At 36.0% G+C, this 18,332-nt stretch overlaps 1 protein-coding gene across 1 annotated transcript in view; it reads left to right on the forward strand.

Moving 5' to 3' along the window:
* Window positions 1–18,332, forward strand: part of ADGRL3 (adhesion G protein-coupled receptor L3) — a 765,791-nt gene that overhangs the window by 691,353 nt on the left and 56,106 nt on the right. The window lies entirely within an intron of this gene.

An 18,332-nucleotide genomic window follows, 5' to 3' on the forward strand; every position in this document is an offset into this window, starting at 1 on the left:
CTTGGTTAAATGTTTATATTTAAATGAATGTACTTTCAGAGGTTTCCTGAGGTTACTAGTAATGTTCATGTGCTACCGACATTCTCCTGGAACTACCTCAGCTAGCAACTGTGTCACCCATTCTCCATCTTCCTACATTGAGTGCCTGACCATAGTTCCTTGCCCATAATAGAACCTCACTGAATGTTTACAGAATAAATGAACACTTGAAAGACTTTAGTGACAAAGGTGTATTGACATTAAATGGTTACTTTTGTTGAAGCAATAATCTGTCTAAATTAGTTGAAAAGGATAGCTAAATAATTAGAAAATCATAATATATACCAGAGCAAACTAGGAATTATCTACTGTAAGCAATAGTCTTATGTAAGTCTTAATATTACTTAATTGAGATAATAGTCATTATGTTGTTGATTTTTGTAGAATTAGACTACCCTTCTAAAATGTAGTGTTAATTCCTTGAACTATTTGATCCTGATAAAATTGAATTTGGGTAAATTAAATAAAATATGTTTTCTTTATCATATCATATTTTTACTCACCTTAGTATAAATTACAACATCTTTAATCTGTTATTCTGTAGAATAAAACAATATACTAGTAATACTTTATCTTTTATTATTCTTTAAAAGTATTACCATAAAAAAACAAAAAATGCATTGATATTTATGTAATAGCTTTTAACAGGTTAAAAATCAGTAAAAGGTCATGTACTTAGAATAATCACATATTTTTTATAGATCAGTTTGTACTCTCATTATTCACATGTGTTCCTTTAGGTAAAATATGGATCAAATCTTTATGATATTACTCTTTAAAAAAAATAAAAGTAAAGGGAAGAATTACATTTAATGGCACCGATGGCATCAAGATTTATATTGCTAAGTAAAGCCTTAAATAAGAATACCTCGATTAGAATTCTATCCAAACTGTGTCATACTTTGGAAAGTTTATTTAACCTTCCTGAGCCTTCCTGTCCTATTTAAAATGGGCATCATAATGAAGCATACCCAAACATCACACGAGCAGAGGAATATAAACAGCCTTTGATGATGCCTTTTAAAAAGTCAATAAAGCAAAGAGAAATTGAGTAGCTTGTTAGAAAGGCTATGGCAGGTGGTTTTAAGATGGAAGAAACATCAACATGGATATGCTAATGGGAAAGAACAAAGAACTGAGTAGTCTGAAATATAAGAAAGCGGATTGTTGTTAGAGTTGTGACTTGAGGAATTGTAGGGAATGAGAACTGGAGCAGTGGTCCCGCAGTTGCGCTGCATTAGATTTCATGAGGACATGGTGCCAGAGTTACCTGAAGCCAGGGAGGAGGACCCTTTCCACTGAGACTGGATGAAATAGGTAATAAGTGTGATGTCGACCTGTGGTGGGACCAGAGAAGGGGAGTAAATTGAGGGATTTCTGGCTATTCTCCTCTATGAAGTAGGAAAGATGGTCATCTGCAGGATATAAGGGACTATGGAAGAGAGATAATAAGAAAATATTTCTTAGAACTTTCCAGAAGCTAAAGGATGTTTCATTTTTTATTTAAAATATATTAACTATTTAAGAATTGCTTATAAAGAAATCAGCAGGGCATAATTAATACGGAAAAGATAGAAGAGTTTAAGAAAAGTAAAAATGATTTTGAACATTAAGCAAAACGCAAAATCTGGAAATTGATTTTTTTTTAAAAAGTAAGGATTTATATTTGTAAATGGTATGTTTAATGTGAGACTATTTATTTTAAAGGTATAAATAAACATTATTCATCTGAAAAGTATTTTTTTTAGTACATGGGTGATAGCATAAAAGTTAATAATGTTTACTTGCTTTTGATTTTTGTAATTTTATTAAGTGATGAATAAGATCATTTTGTTTAGTTTATTAAGAGCAAAGAATACCTATTAGGCCTTGTCAAAGTTGTTATCTTTCTAAAACAATTCCTTCATTTATCAACTCTTTATTGCTTTTATTATACATGTTATTTCACACCTAGATAATATCTCCTTTACCTAATTCACTGCCAACATTTCCTTTTAGGCCACCATCAACTTCTACAGAGCCACTGCTCTAGTCGCCTAACTTCTTCCCCATATTGTTTCTTGCCCCTGCCTTGATCAGCTAGAGTGATTTCTTGAAAAGTTTAAATCTGACCATGCAACTTTCTTGGGTAAAACTCTTCAATGGCTTCCTGTTATTCTTACATGAAAGTCCAGACCCTCTACCATGGCCCACTAAGCGTTCCCTATCTGGTTGCCCCTTTCTTTCTTCAGCTGCTTTTTAAGCCGTGTGCCCCTCTGGCTATTCTAGATGTGTTCTCTTTGGCTTCAGGTTTTATCCCTGATGTGTTTCTCCAAATGTTCTCTTCCCAAACACTGTGCCTGCCTGACTTCAATTTACCTTAATTTAATTATCATTTTAAAAACTAATTTAATTACTTTTTAATTCTAAATTTACTTCACTGTCATCATAATAAACGCATTTTGATGTTAAGTATAGAACATTTATTTGGCATGCTCATTACTATACTAAAACTATACTCTGGAAAAAATTAATAAACAAATAGAGTGAATTATGTAATGTGATTAAAAAGGAAATGAGGTATGCCAATTTTCTAATTTCACTAAAAAAGTAATTAAAATTAAACAATACATTTCTACTTGATGTTTGTTTATTTGTCCTTTGTCTCTTTTTTTTTATCAAACTAGGTAATTATATTTGGAAGAATAAAATAATTCCAATCATTTGAATTTTTGGTTGAATTTCTGACTAGTTGAAATTGGAGCTTAGAGTAATCATAGCAAAAATCTAACTTAATTTTGAAAATCTATATGTAAATAGGAATAAAACAATGACTGACTTGTTATCAAAATGAACTGATAGTATCACTGAAGTGTTACGATATATAAACTTTAATTCTTGAGGAGCATTTAGGGCATTCTTGAAATTTACCTTCAAAATAAAAATTGACGTTTCTGTAGTTATCAACTACATCTACTCTTGGAAAATATATCTAATAATATCACAAGTGTTTTTGAAGAATAAAAAATAATAATAAAGGTTTTTAGAGCTAAGAAAGAAAATTGGTGCCTATATGGAGGGACAAGGAATCTACTAGACTTGCCTTCTCTGTACCTCTCCCTTTGCTTTTTCCCATGGACTGACTTCTGTATCCAGACGTCTGATTTTGGCCTGGTCATGTTTTCCTTTGATTTCTGGTCTCCCCTCCTAACTTAGGTTTTACCTGAGTGATGGTTCAGCAAACACATTGTCACATGATTGAAAGAAACACCTTTCACTTTCCTTCTTTCTTCCCTGGGCTCTTATTTGCTAAAGGAAGACATTAGAGAGGAGGAATAACTTTAGTGTCAGACACACTTGGGTTTGAATTTCTGTTCAGTTTTGTAATGATTATATGACCTTGCAAGTTACATCATGGCTCGCAGTCTCAGTATCTCTTCTGAATTGGGAATAATTGTATCTACTTAATTAGAGTTTTGCAATAATTAAATATGATCATATGTGTAAAGCATACAGCATGCAATCTAGTGCCTGGATAGGATGGTTTCATTATTTTTAACCACTCTATGTGGAAATATATTGCTTGCTGCCTTTGCTCTTTGTGCTTTGCATCATGAAATTTGTTCAACTCCTTATCAAAATCCCATTAAAATTTGACTGGCTCTGCTTACCATATGGCATCATTAAGAATATGCATGACATGAATCTTTTTTTATTAAAGCCAAATTTATGGTATTATGAAAAATTGGCTCCAGGCATGAAATACTCACTTGATTAATAAATAGCAAGTTCTGTAGTTAGTTATGAAGAAAAAAAAAAGAAAAAGAAGTGTCCTCGATGAACTTGGATATCTACAGGATGAAAAGAGTTCTAAGATGGCTTCTGAATACCTTCAGGAATGAATAGGAAATGTTTCAGCTTACCAGTGTCCATAATAACTTGTTCTATTCCTCTGGAAGCTAAGTTTTATTTTGAGGACTGTGTCTAAATATTGGTAGAAATAGTTAAGTCAGAATTACATTCAGCTTGACTAGTACATTAGTCCCTTACAAAGTTAAGGGTGGTAGGGTTTTAAATATGAAGGCAGAAAAGCAAATTGATATAATCTTGAAAACTGCAACAATCTCCCAAGAATATTTTAATATTTCTACTTTATATGAATATTATTATAATTGTTGTACATTATATATTATATATAAGTACTTATTATAATATTTTAATATATAGCCTGCTTTTCACAATGTATCATCTTTATACTGCAGTCAGAGTAATCCTATATAATAAAGATATAATATACAAATGGTCATTACGCCATGAAGCGTAACGACTGACCAAGTCAAGACCAGATCAGCAGGAAGGTGGAGCAGTGAGCTACAAGCAGGCAGCAGAGAGCTACAGGAGGGGGCAGGGCAGCAAGCTATGAGGAGAGGCAGGGGGAGCTGCAGGAGGGCGGCAGCGAGCTATTGGCACACGGGGATTCATGCACAGGGCTACTAGTATCCTAATGAGTGTGAACATTTATGAGAAAAATACATCTAGTTCTAAGTTGTATTTAATAAAAATATTCATCCACTTCAAAGTTTTCTAGATTAATTTTGACAAAAATATTTTAATACTGTCTTGGGTTTTTTTCAAAATATTAGGTAGTAATATAAAATTTTGAAATATTAATTTCCATTTTTAAAAGGAAGTTCAATATAGTCTGTATAATCCATGCAGAGTTTTAAAAATATAGCTTACATTTCCATTCAGTTGATTATATAATAGTTTACCTCTCATCACCAAAACTCTAAATTCAAATGAAAATTTCACAGATTTCATATTATTTTATATACTATAGGCTTTGTGCACTGAAGGGGTCCCTCAGCCTGGCCTGCACCCTCTCTCAGTCCAGGACCCCTTGGGGGATGTCCGCCTACCGGCTTAGGCCTGATCCCAGGCCTAAGACATCCCTCTCATATTTAGAAATCCCTCTCACAGTTTGGGACTCTCACAGTCCAGGACCCCTCGGTCCTTACCACCTGCCTGCAGCAGATGCAGGAGAGGCTCCCACCACCACTGTTGTGCTTGCCAGCTGAGAGCCTGGCTATTGGCTGAGTGGCACTCCCCCTGTGAGAGAGCACTGACCACTAAGGGGAAGCACCTGCATTGAGCGTCTGCCCCCTGGTGGTCAGTGTGCATCATAGTGACCAGTCATTCCGCTCGTCGTTCCGCTGTTCGGTCGATTTGCATACTAGGGTTTTATTATATAGGATAGATAAAATAATACTATATAATGAAAGGGTAATATGCAAAAAGACCGAACAGCGGAACGACTGGTCGCTATGACGCACACTGACCACCAGGGGGAAGATGCTCAACGCAGGAGCTGCCCCCTGGTGGTCAGTGCGCTCCCACAGGGGGAGCGCTGTTCAGCCACAAACCAGGCTCATGGCTGGCAAGCGCAGCGACCTGTCTTCGGCGCAGCACTACGGATGTCCGACTGACGGCTTAGGCCCACTCAGTTGGACATCCTCTGAGAGTTCCCGGATTGCGGAAGGGCACAGGCCAGGCTGAGGGACCCCCCCCCCCCCCCGAGTGCACAAATTCGGGCTTCTAGTGTTTAATAATGAAAATGAATATTATCTGTCTGTTATCTCATTTTCTCCAGTCTTCTTCCATTTCCTTGGTCTGTAGGTAAATATCACTGGAAATATGCCATAGCTTTTATCATAAATGATCCAGGTGTATTTGAAGTGTAATATAATCCAGACAGCACTTTTTGAAGCTCTGTGTGTTGTTATGACATCATTACGTTTGCTTCAAACAAGTTAAGATCTTTTTTAGGTAATAGTTAGTCGTATGCTGATTAACTTAATTTCAACATTTAACAATCATTTTATTTGGAAGATAAATTCTAGTTTTTGATTCACAAATCTGAGAATTCTGCAAGTGTTGTTACAAATCTCATTGTATCATGCTATTTAGTTTGTAGCTCTAAGTTTTCTGAAATATAAAAGGGGTGATCTCTTTTTTTTAGGCTTTTTCTTTAAAATGCATCCAAATCCTCATATAACCTTTCTAGAAACCAGGTGTTTTATGTATCACTGTATTCAATGTACTTCATACAGTAGGAGATGACATTGGAAAAACAAGTTAGAAGGATGACTGTCACAGTACACTGGAATTGTTGTGCATTGTACCTTAAGATCAAATAATTGTTTTACTTTTCACAACATAATTAGGTTTATATCAGGTTTAGGAGAATCAATTTTCATCTAAGATTGAGAAAGGTTAAAACAATACCTAGAGGAAAAATAATTTTTCTTTATAATAAAAACAAAACAAACCAGCAGCTCCTTCATTCTATATATGTGGCTTGGACGCAGATTTCCTTATATTCTACAGAAAATGCACATTCAGACTTTGGGAAAGCTTGATAATCAGAACGTTTTATGAAACCAACATTTCTTAAGTAATTGTACACACAACAGCAGAATTAAGCTAAATTAACTGTTCATAAGACTAGTTTTTTTTCCCCCAAACTGGTTATGTGCCAATTTTTATGAGTGAAAGAAATATGAGGATAATTTTAAATAAATAAGATTTATGTTTCATATAGTTTACATATTTTATTTAATTTTAATACTTATTTTTATTGATTTCAGAGAGGAAGGGAGTGAGAAATAGAAACATCAGTGATAAGAGAAAGCCATTGCTCAGCTGCCTCCTGCATGTCCCCCACTGGGGATCAAGCCTGCAACCTGGGCACGTGCCCTGGACCGGAATTGAACTCAGGACCCTTCAGTCTGCAGGCCATTGCTCTTTCCACTGAGCCAAACCAGCTAGGGGTTAATTTTTAATTAATAAGTTTTGATATTATTTTTATCCTTTAATTATTCAATAATTTATTTAACAAATGAGAAGTGCTAAAATTTTGTATATACAGAATTAGCTCATTTATTTTACATAGACTATGAGAGAAATGGGTGGAGTTCAATTCCAAGATTTTGGGCTTGGAGTACTGGAAGAGTGAGATGTTATTACTGAAATGTGAAAACTTTAGGGAAATACACATCAGGGTTTGATCAGAAAAGGTTTTTTTTTGCAACATAGCTCTGAAAGACTTACTAAACATTGCATTGTACATGTTGAGTAGGCAGTTGGAATAGTGAAAGCTGGAGATTTAAATTTGGAGTCATCAGTATAGAAATTGTATTTGTTCTATTTTATTTGTTTTATTTGTTCATAATTTTTATGTTTAGTGTTTTTTATATTTTATTTTCAGCATTGATTTATTTTTATCTATCTTTATTATTCTATACTAGAGGCCCAGTGCATGAAATTCGTGCACTGGGGGGAGGGGGGGGTTCCTCAGCCCAGCCTGCACCGTCTCCAATCTGGGGCCCCTCAACGGATGTCCAACTGCCGGTTTAGGTGTGGGATCGAGCCTAAACCAGCAGTCAGACATCCCTCTCACAATCCAGGACTGCTGGCTCCCAACCGCTCACCTTTTTTGCAACATAGCTCTGAAAGACTTACTAAACATTGCATTGTACATGCCAGCCTGGTCACCCCTAACTGCCCTCACCTGCAGGACCAGTCCCCCCCAACTCCCCTCCCCTGCCGGCCTGGTCACCCCTTACTGGTCACCCCTGAAGGCCTGGTCGCCCCCAACTGCCCTCCCCTGCTGGCCTGGTCACCCCTAACTGCCCTCCCCTACAGGCCTGGTCCTGCCCAACTGCCTTCCCCTGCTGGCCCGGTCTCCCACAACTGCCCTCGCCTGCTGGCCTGGTCGCCCCTAACTGCCCTCACCTGCTGGCCTGATCGCCCACAGCTGCCCTCCCCTGTCGGCCATCTTGTGGTGGCCATCTTTGGCCACGTGGGGACGGCCATCTTGTGTGAGGGCATGATTGTCAATTTGCATATTACCTCTTTATTATATAGGATAATAAAACCCTAATATGCAAATCAACCGAACAGTGGAACAACTGAACGACAGAACAACTGGTTGTTATAATGCACACTGACCACCAGGGGGCAGACACTCAATGCAGGAGCTGCCCTCTGGTGGTCAGTGCACTCCCACAGGGGGAGCATCGCTCAACCAGAAGCCGGGCTCACAGCTGGCGAGTGCAGAGGTGGTGGCAGGAGCCTCTCCTGCCTCTGCAGCAGCACTAAGGAGCAGCGAGCCAAGTGGTAAGAAGCAAGCAGGCAGGAAGTTAGGAGCGAGGGGTCCCGGATTGCAAGAGGGATGTCCGACTGCCCAATCGGGCCTAAACCGGCAGTTGGACATCCTCCGAGGGGTCCCGGAGAGAGGGTGCAGGCTGGGCTGAGGGACCCCCTCCCCCTCATGAATTTCATGCATTGGGCCTCTAGTTTTCTATAATGGCACATTTTCACATTCTGTTTTTTTTAAATTTGTCATTGTGATATATTTTCTTTTAAAACATAAAACAGAGTAAGATGATTGAAAAAGTACTAATACTTAAAGTGGTATACAGGGACACAGACCAAATGTGGATGCAAAATATTGAGACAGTGATTTTTCAGCCAGACTGTTTCTCTCACTAGTCACTAGAATGTATGTTTCTGTTAAGATGAACCCCTATGTTCATAGCAGCACAATTTACAATAGCTATGATTTGGAAACAGCCTAAATGCCCATTAGCAGATGAGTGGATTAGAAAACTGTGGTACATCTACACGATGGAATACTACACTGCTATAAAAAAGAAGGAATTCTTACCATTTACAACAGCATGGATGGAACTAGAGAGTATTATGCTAAGTGAAATAAGCCAGTCAGTGAAAGATAAATACCAGATGTCTCACTCATTTGTGGAATATAAAGAACATTATAAACTGTTGAACAAAAATAGATAGAGGCAAAGAAGCACTGAACAGACTGTCAAACTACAGCGGGAATGTAGGGGAGGGTTGTGGCGGGTAAGAGAGCAACTGAAGAACTTGTATACATGCATATAAGCACAACCAACAGACACGGGGGTGGGGGGGAGGTCAATGGGGAAAATAAAAGGAGACATATGTACTACTATTTGTAATACCTTAAACAAGAAAATAAAATAAAATAAATAACAAATAAAATAATCAATAAATAAATAAAATAATGAACCCAGTTGTATCATCATGGCTATGAAAGAATTCAGAGCCAAGACCCAAACTGTAAGAGAACATTTATTTGGTAAATCATAGAGGAAGAAAAAGTAATTCCTAGAATAAATGGGTATAGGAAACAAGTTATAGAGATAAAGGAAGGGCCCTTGGAGCTTGGGAGTGAGGAAGCTAATGGTAATGTGCCTGGGGCACGGAGGGGGAAGGGTAAGAGAAAGGTATGGGCATGCTCCTGGGAGGGAGAACACACTGGGCCCTCCATCCTAAGGGTTTTTAGGGTGGAGATTTTAGGGGAGGTCCCAGGGTAAGATCTCAATAGAATATTCAGTAGCTTTCCAGATGTGTCCTTTCAGGGCCTAGGTCTCCACTGATTGATTGGCTGGCACCAGGGGAGGGGGTTATTCTTCTTTTTTTTTTTTTTAATATATATTTTTATTGATTTCAGAGAGGAAGGGAGAAGGAGAAAGATACATCAATGATTTGAGAAAATCATTGATTGGCTGCCTTCTGCATGCCCTCTACTGAGGATCAAGCCTGTAACCTGGGCATATGCCCTGATTAGGAATCAACCATGATCTTCTGGTTCATGGGTAGACTCTCAACTACGGAGCACACCAATGGGGTCTCCCTCCCCATTTTTCATTAGCATACAAAAGACTCTGTAATTACTCAGAAGATTCCAGGCATTTTAGGAGCCCAGTGCCAGGAAACAGGGACACAGACCAAATATTTATTTTTCATTATACCATAGCAATTTTGAATTTTTGACATTGGTATAATGAATGTAAGGTGTTTTTTTTTAAAAAAATGGCTTAGGTACATACTATGTTCATAAACATATTAGAGAGAAAAATCTAAGTATATCATTTTTCTGAGAGTTATCCTATATTTCTAACTCCTGAAAAAGTGTTACAAAATCAAGTCTAATTTTCTATTGTGAATGTGCTACTATGGGTATAGCTACATAACGAAAATTTAATGAAGTCTTATGAAATTGAGAACATTTAATTACTATAATTCATTTGTCTCCAAATCCTTTGTGAAGTATAACCCATTTGAGTGTTTTGAATGCTTATTTATATAATTTTTAAAAATTAATGGAGGAGCCATAATAGTTATGATTTTGAGATAAAAATTTTTTAAAACTAAGTTATCTTTTTTGTTTATTTTTAAAAGTAATTGCTATTTATTTTCCTTGGATTTTAAACATTTCAATAAAGTTCAAACTTCTGTTTTATTAAGTATAAATAAATATATTTAATAAAATCTCATTTAATTTTATTTTGTAAAATTAAATCTGACACATTATGGGCAAAACAAATATTATCCTAAAATGATTTCATTCACTTTAACATATTGAATTTAATATAGTTTCAGCTCATAAATAATTACACAAGGAATGAGTAATTTGGAACTATAGATTCCAAATATAAATAAAGGAATTTGAATCACTTTTGAATTATTTTCAGGTATATCATTTATTCAATACATAAGCCAATTTTTATCCAGCTCCTCTGAGGTTCCTGCCATCAAGGTATTTGCTACCACCTTTTATTCCTTCTTATTTTGGGTATCTGCTAACATCTCTAGACCTTCTGTAAATGCTCTTCTGTCTCTCCATTTTTCACTATACATGACCCCCTTCATGTTAATACTTTCCTCATTGGCCAGTGTAGATCCTACGGCCTCTTGAGAAAGAGTAAATTGAGTTTTGGTAGTGGCACTTCTACTCCCTGAAAGTTGTGACAGAACTAATACTAGAGTTTGTGTAATCTTCAGGGAAAACACTATCAGCAGGGGAAATTTTTCACTTAGAGCTTGAAGGTGTAAAAAAACAGTCATGGATGAAATTTAGGATGTAGGGGGATTTGTTGATATTGGACTGTGAGTTCAAAGGACAAGATGGAATTTTTAGGGAAGGGATATGGTGGAAAGTTGGATTAGATTAAGAGATACAATAATAGATACAGAGGCAGAGCTGCCTCAAACAGATTGTCAAACTGCAGCGGGAAGGCCGGGGAGGGTTGGGGGGCAGGAGGGAAGGGGGTAAGAGATCAACCGAAGGACTTGTATGCATGCATATAAGCATAAAAAAGGACACATATGTAATAACCTTTGTAATACTTTAAGCAATAAAAAAATTAAAAAAAGAGAGATATACAAAGAAATATGAGAATAAATGGAAGGAATAGCCTGTAATCAATTATTTTCTTAGTATTTGCTCACTGTTAATTGCCATCTTGGTCAATAACATTCTACCCAGGTCCCCTAGTTGGGTGACAACACTATTTATACTCTGCTTTAGATACTTATTAACTCCAAAAAATTCTAAAAAATAGCAAGATATTGTAGCTCAGGCTCTATGATTAAAGGTTATAAATAGATCATCCCCAATTGGTAAATTAAGGTCATAAGCTACTCAGATGGGCTAAAAACTTAACTTACTCTGGATGCCCTAATACCAAGGGAATACCACATTTAAGTAAAAACAACAAAAAGGTAACACGTTTCAGACTTTAACTTTTCTCACTCCTATTTTCTAGAAGTGCTTTCTAACAGAAGTGTTACTTTGTTATGAAATACTAGAGGCCCAGTGCATAAAAATTCATGCACTGGAGGAGGGGTCCCTCAGCCTGGCCTGCCCCCTCTCACAGTCCAGGAGCCCTCAGGGGTGGGAGGCAACATGGAGATCAGGGGAAGGTGACCTGCCATCACACCTCTGCTGCTGCCACTGCTGGCAGCACAAGCCTCGGCCAGCCCTGGTTACCTGAGCCTCGGGTGGCCCTGGGCAGCTGGGAAACTGCCATCCAAGGCTTACCTGCGCCTTGGGCCGGCCCTGGGCGGCTGGGCAGTCACCACCCGAGGCTTGCCTGCACCTCGGGCGCCTGCTGGGCAGCCGCCATCCAAGGCTTGCCTGTGCCTCGAGCCAGCCCTGGGAGGCTGGGTGGCTGAGGGGACTGGGGGTCTCTGGCCTTGCCACACACCTGCCGCCCAGTGGGGCTGAGGGGACTGGGCACTGCCATCTTTGAGAGCGTGGCAGTCAATTAACATATTCCCTCCTTATTGGCTGTGGGTGCTGCCATCTTTGAGAGTGGGGCAGTCATTTAGCATATTCCCTCCTTATTGGCTGTGGGCACTGTCATCTTTGAGGGTGGGGCAGTCAATTAGCATATTCCCTCCTTATTGGCTGTGGGTGCCACCATCTTTGTGATTGTGTGATGGTCAATTAGCATATTCCCTCTTTATTAGATAGGATTATTTTCTTTACCTCATATTAAAATTGGTGAAAGCATGTAAGTCATAGTTACTTTGCCTAAAAGACTATGTATTAAATCATTGAACTTGTAATTAAAAAGTGCAGACAGTAGAGTGGAATGTTAGGTGTCTTGAGCTGCTCAATCCAAACTTGAAAATTTCCCTAATCTAATTTTCTCTTTGCTGACTACCAATTGTTGGTTTTTCCCACTACATATAATTATGTATTTTTAAAAGGTCTGTCATCAAAGGCCCTGTTATTTTATAAATGTGCTATTTCAGTATATGTTCTAGAATAATGTGGCAAGTTGAGATTTTAAATGACACTTCAATGTGCTAACACAAAACTCCTCTGAATTCTGGAACTTAGATTGATAGTCTAAGGTTATAATTTAAAACTTTTTAATTATGCGATTAAGTAAACAAGCCATGAGCATAAAAAGTAAAACTTTATCAGCACTAGAATTGACATTAATGGATATTAATATATTACATATACCAAAATGTAATAGTTAAAAAATGGCATATTTCTCTGTCATAGTCATTGTCAATGCAGTTCTCTGATTTTTCTGCCCTCTTTGAATTTATCACATCTTGTTCCATTAGCTATAGAAAGTTTCTAAAATTGCCAGATCTGTCATAGTGCAATATAATGAAATAGCAAACATGCAACATCTCAGTTAATACTCACAAGAGCTCTTCTAGTAAAATTATTATGCCCATTTGTTTCTACTAGATTTTCTATCTTTTCTGAATGTTTCCATTTTTTTTTCTGTTAGCTTTCCTGTGCTTTTTTTCCCTTTTACTTGTTGATAAACAATTTGAATGCTTTTGCCATTGCATACATCATCTCTCAAAGTGTCATATTTCTGTTAATTTTTTCTTTGTTAAAGGGAAATATATGAATTTAAATCATCAACATTTCCCTTTATGGTATATGCTTTTGAGGTCTTTTAACAATCCTTTTAAACTAGGAGTGAAATTTTTTTTTCCTTTATTTCATTTTATTTCTAACTAGAGGCCTGGTGCATGAAATTCATGCACTGGGCGGGGGGTGGCAGTCCCTCAACCCGGCCTGCACCCTCTCCAATCCGGGACCCCTTGGGGGATGTCCGACTGCCAGTTTAGACCCGATCCGGCAGTCACACATCCCTCTTACAATTCAGGACCGCTGGCTGAATCTGCTCACCTGCCTGCCTGCCTGATCACCCCTAACCACCTCTGCCTGCCAGCCTGATTACCCCCTAACTGCTCCCCCCTGCCGGCCTGATCGCCCCCTAACTGCTCCCCCCTACTGGCATGATCACCCCTAACCACCTCTGCCTCGGCCCCTGACACCATGGCATTGTCCAGAAGGACGTCCGGAAGATGTCCAGTCTAATTAGCATATTACCCTTTTATTAGTATAGATAGTTTCTTTTATTTGTCTTAGAGTTTTACAATTCAAGAACTCTAATCTCTTTGGAAGACATTTTGTTTTCTTTATATAATGAGACAAATTTCCAACAACATTTCCTAAATATTTTTTTTTTCTCCAGAACTGTGCTGCCATGCTATCTTCTATGGAATTTGTTTATGCACACTCTCTTCTGTTCCATGGACATAGACTTAATTACTCTACTATTACCACATTATCACCAGAATATGTTTAATATTTGGTAGAATAAGTCCTTCCATTTAGATTGTCTTTCAAAGTTGCATTATACTCATGGACTTTTACTATTCTTTCACATAAATTTCAGAATCAGTTGTTAAAGTTCTTCTGATATATTTCTTATCATTATGGGATAAATCTTAATCCTGATATTTATGTACCATTTTATGATGCTATTTAGCAGCTTATTTAGGATTTTTATTAAGTTCTTAAGTAAAATATCCTTATATTTTATTTTTATTCCTTAAACTATACTTATCTAGTAATCTCTTAAATTGTTTTTTTTTCTTTTCTATTTAGTTTTAACCTATATGAGGAAAGGATTATTTGTTACTTGAATATTAAAAAGCATATTGTAAAATGTATTGAGGCTGGGGACTTTGGGAGGATGTAGCAGCAGACAGATATGTATGCATATTTTATTATTGATTTCTAATTTAATTTCACTCATCAGAGTATACATTCTGATTGATGCTGATTCTTAGTACTTTATTGAGGCTGCCCTTTGGCCTAAAATGTGACTAATTTAAGATTTGTTATTTTGCTATTTAAAGCTTTGTTTGTTTGTTTTTTATTAACCCTCACTTGAGGATATTTTTCCCATTGCTTTTTGCACCATCTATGCTTTTGTGCACCATCTATGCCAGCGGTTCTCAACCTGTGGGTCGCAATCCCTTTGGGGGTCGAACGACCCTTTCCCAGGGGTCGCTTAAGACCATCGGGAAACACATATATAATTACATATTGTTTTTGTGATTAATCACTATGCTTTAATTTTGTTCAATTTGTAACAATGAACACACATCCTGCATATCAGATATTTACATTACGATTCATAACAGTAGCAAAATTACAGTTATGAAGTAACAACAAAAATAATTTTATGGTTGGGGGTCACCACAACATGAGGAACTGTATTAAAGGGTCGCGGCATTAGGAAGGTTAAGAACCACTGATCTATGCAGAAGACTTCTTTACAGTGGACTTTCGCTGTTCATCTGAATGATAGATTCAAGAATTCAGAGTTCTCTTCAATAGCTCTTACTAATTAATGATAACCTAAGGGTTATAGACTAACCTTTTCTTAGTTCCATTCAACCCTAAAAAGATGCTAGTGAGATTACTTTATTCATTGTGGAGGCAAGTAAACTAAGGCTTATGAAGGTTGAGTTATTTATCCAAAATTAAATGAAACGTGTCTGCTTCCAGTTGTGTTTCAGGGCCTTTCTTGGTTCCATCTATTGGAATCTTTAGTAAGTAATGACATGTTTGAAATACTCAGTCATGTTCTTTTATGTTTTAGTTATTCTTATAAGTAGTTTATAATAAGGTGTTTATTCACAGATGGGGTATGATGAATGTTTTTGTTACAAGTTGTGGAAACGAGAGGTGATGATACCATATGGTATGAGAAAGATTTTAACAGCAGTTCAACCTGTCAAAGCACATTCAGCAAAAATACAAAAAAAAAAGTTATTTACTTCCTGACTTATTTTTCTTAATGTAAAAGTTTGTGCATCTTCTAAGTTGAAAAAATAAATCATGAAAGAATGTAATATATTTGTTAAAGTACATCAACTCCCTGCATTCCAGTGACCCCATTTTATCAGCTCTGTAGTCATGTGTTCTAAAGTGTCAGTGAATTCTGAGACTTGATATAAGTCTATAAAATATTGGCCTGTTAATAGTGAGCTAGGAATTATTGTGATTCTGATTATAAGTATTAATAAGTAAATATGTCAACATGTTGATAATATTTTATAGATTTTGAAATGTTGACTAAAGTCACAGTTTTTTTTTAAATCATAAGACAACAATTTTTGAAAAGAAATGCAACTTTTTTCTTCATATAGATATATTGCCAATTATTTCATATTTTTATTCAAGGTTTCAAATGTTCAAAAACTCATAAGAAGAAATATTAACCAAGTTCAACTTTAGAACATTTATCTCTTAATGAATTTTAATGAACTGTTACTGTATGATTTGATGTCTTCTTTCCCCCCTTACTTTATGGTCAAATGATTACATTTAGAAAAACATTGCAGTAACTTAGTGGGCATTTTGACACTCAGGATACACTGTGTTTATGAATTAAATTTAGATTTTTCATGTAATCCAGAAAAACCTGGGTTTCTAATTTAATGTTCATTGGGAATCTGGGTATACCTCATTTCATTTGAGAATGTAAAAATTCATAGCATTTATTAAACTTAAAGAAATCTTACAATGAAACATTATATAATCTGAGGCTTTTTAAATGTAAATATTAAAGATCATTTGAGAAAGAGGCAGTGACTCATTCTTCCTCTTTGGACTTCTACTTGATATATGAATTTCCAACACACTTAAAAGGAAACCTAATTATAGGGTGTTTGTATTTTTCCCCATAGTCCCTTTTTAAGGTCAGAAGACCAATATACAACATAAATTATAATAGCAAATATTTCTATAGTACTTTTTCATATTAAATTTGTGTGTATTTGCTTATTTTTGTGTATATTCAATGAAGGTGCAAGCCTTTTACTGAATATACACAACAGCTCTATGAAGAAAGTTCTGTATTTATCCTCATTTCACAAAGGAAGAATCTGAGGCCCAGAGCGGTTAAATAATTATCCTAAGGTTGCAGAGTCAGTAAAACACTCAGCTGGCATTAAAGCTCAGACAAGCTGATTCAGAAGTCCATGAATCCAGTCACTATGATAAACTATTTTTCAGATATTAATATTAATAATCATAAAGTGATATTATTTGCTTGCAACATCAGATTCTAAAATTGTATATCTTATTTTCATGAAACCTACCAATTCATTTTATAATGTATGGAGGTACTAAATTATAATAAGTTTGCAGCTATCTATATACAGTATAATAACTCATTATTCATTCTTATAATTGATACCTTTTTATATATAAATTAGTTCTTTATCCATATTTTTGAGTCATAAAAACTTGTATAACTTTGAGTTGTGGATATAATATAATTAAAGTTTTATCAGTCATTGATTTAATATTTATTGATTCTGATTTATTATACTCAATTCTGCCTAATTTCAGATATCCAGTTCATCAGCAGTGTGAAATCTGTGATTAAAAATTTAATATTGGTGTGTGCTCTCAAATCTGTAATATTATTATCAGGGCATTGAGGCATTGGAATGAAAATGTTTGTAATATATTTTGTCATTTTTATTTATTTGCTTCATTTTATTCTCCTCTTAATAATTTCATATGAACAAAATGTATCAATATATAGCTTTTAGTAGTAATATTTAATATCAATAAAATCCAGAGTTGAAATATAATCATCTTCTCTGTTTATAATTTTTACATTCATGTTACGACTTTCATATTTTTTTAAGAATTTTTAATATATTTAATATTTAGTGATTTAAACATATGACCATAGTGAAACATAATTCACATTTTCCTCAGCAATGCTGAATTACATTCCAAATGACTTTTTCTTTTAATCTTCTTATAGTGGCTAAAAAGGAGAGAGGGTGGAAATTAATAATGTAATTTTAGGGTGGTATAGTCCCAGTAATATAAAATGCATTTGAAAGAAATATAAAGCAGTCAGGATTTCTATCATGTTGCTAATTGAACATTTTCCTCACAGTGAGGTGCAAACATAAAATGTTTAGATTTTTTCTTTGATCACTACTCCTATAGCTGTATTATCTTAAATATCTCTTAACCACTGGGCAGCAAATTTCTTAATGCTACCTTAGATGTTGCTACTTTGCCAGTCTATTCTGATTAGTAAATGCCTGACCAATTTGAAACTTGAATAACATCCATTAAAACACCCTTTCTCCATTGCCTGCTGAAATTTGTGACTGGAGGATTAGTGTAAGTAAGGTGTTTCTTTCCTCTGTTTCAGATATTCTGTGACCTTTGCAGTACTCAAGGACCTTGTTTTTACTCTCCCAGACCCCTGGGTAGTATGGCAAAGCAAGGTCTCAGAGATAACTTCTAAGTGAAGTCTATTAACTTGAGTTGCTTCTGACTCCTTTTAGGATATGGTTAACGGAATCCTCTTAGTCCTCAGTTTGGGAGGCTCATTATTGATTGAGGGGCAATAGGGAAATCCCCCTCAACGTACAGATACATAAGTATTTATTGCCTTTCTTCTTTGAAGACTAAAGAATAATTTTATCTTGAGAAGATCACCCATATTACCTTTATCATTCTTTTTTTCTTTATTGATTAAGGTATTATATACCAGTATGTGTCCTTATTCCCCCATTGCCCCCCACCCTCCCCACTCATGCCCTCACCCCCT

The sequence above is a fragment of the Myotis brandtii genome, unplaced genomic scaffold, assembly GCF_000412655.1.
Source record: "Myotis brandtii unplaced genomic scaffold, ASM41265v1 scaffold28, whole genome shotgun sequence".
Taxonomy (NCBI): Eukaryota; Metazoa; Chordata; class Mammalia; order Chiroptera; family Vespertilionidae; genus Myotis; species Myotis brandtii.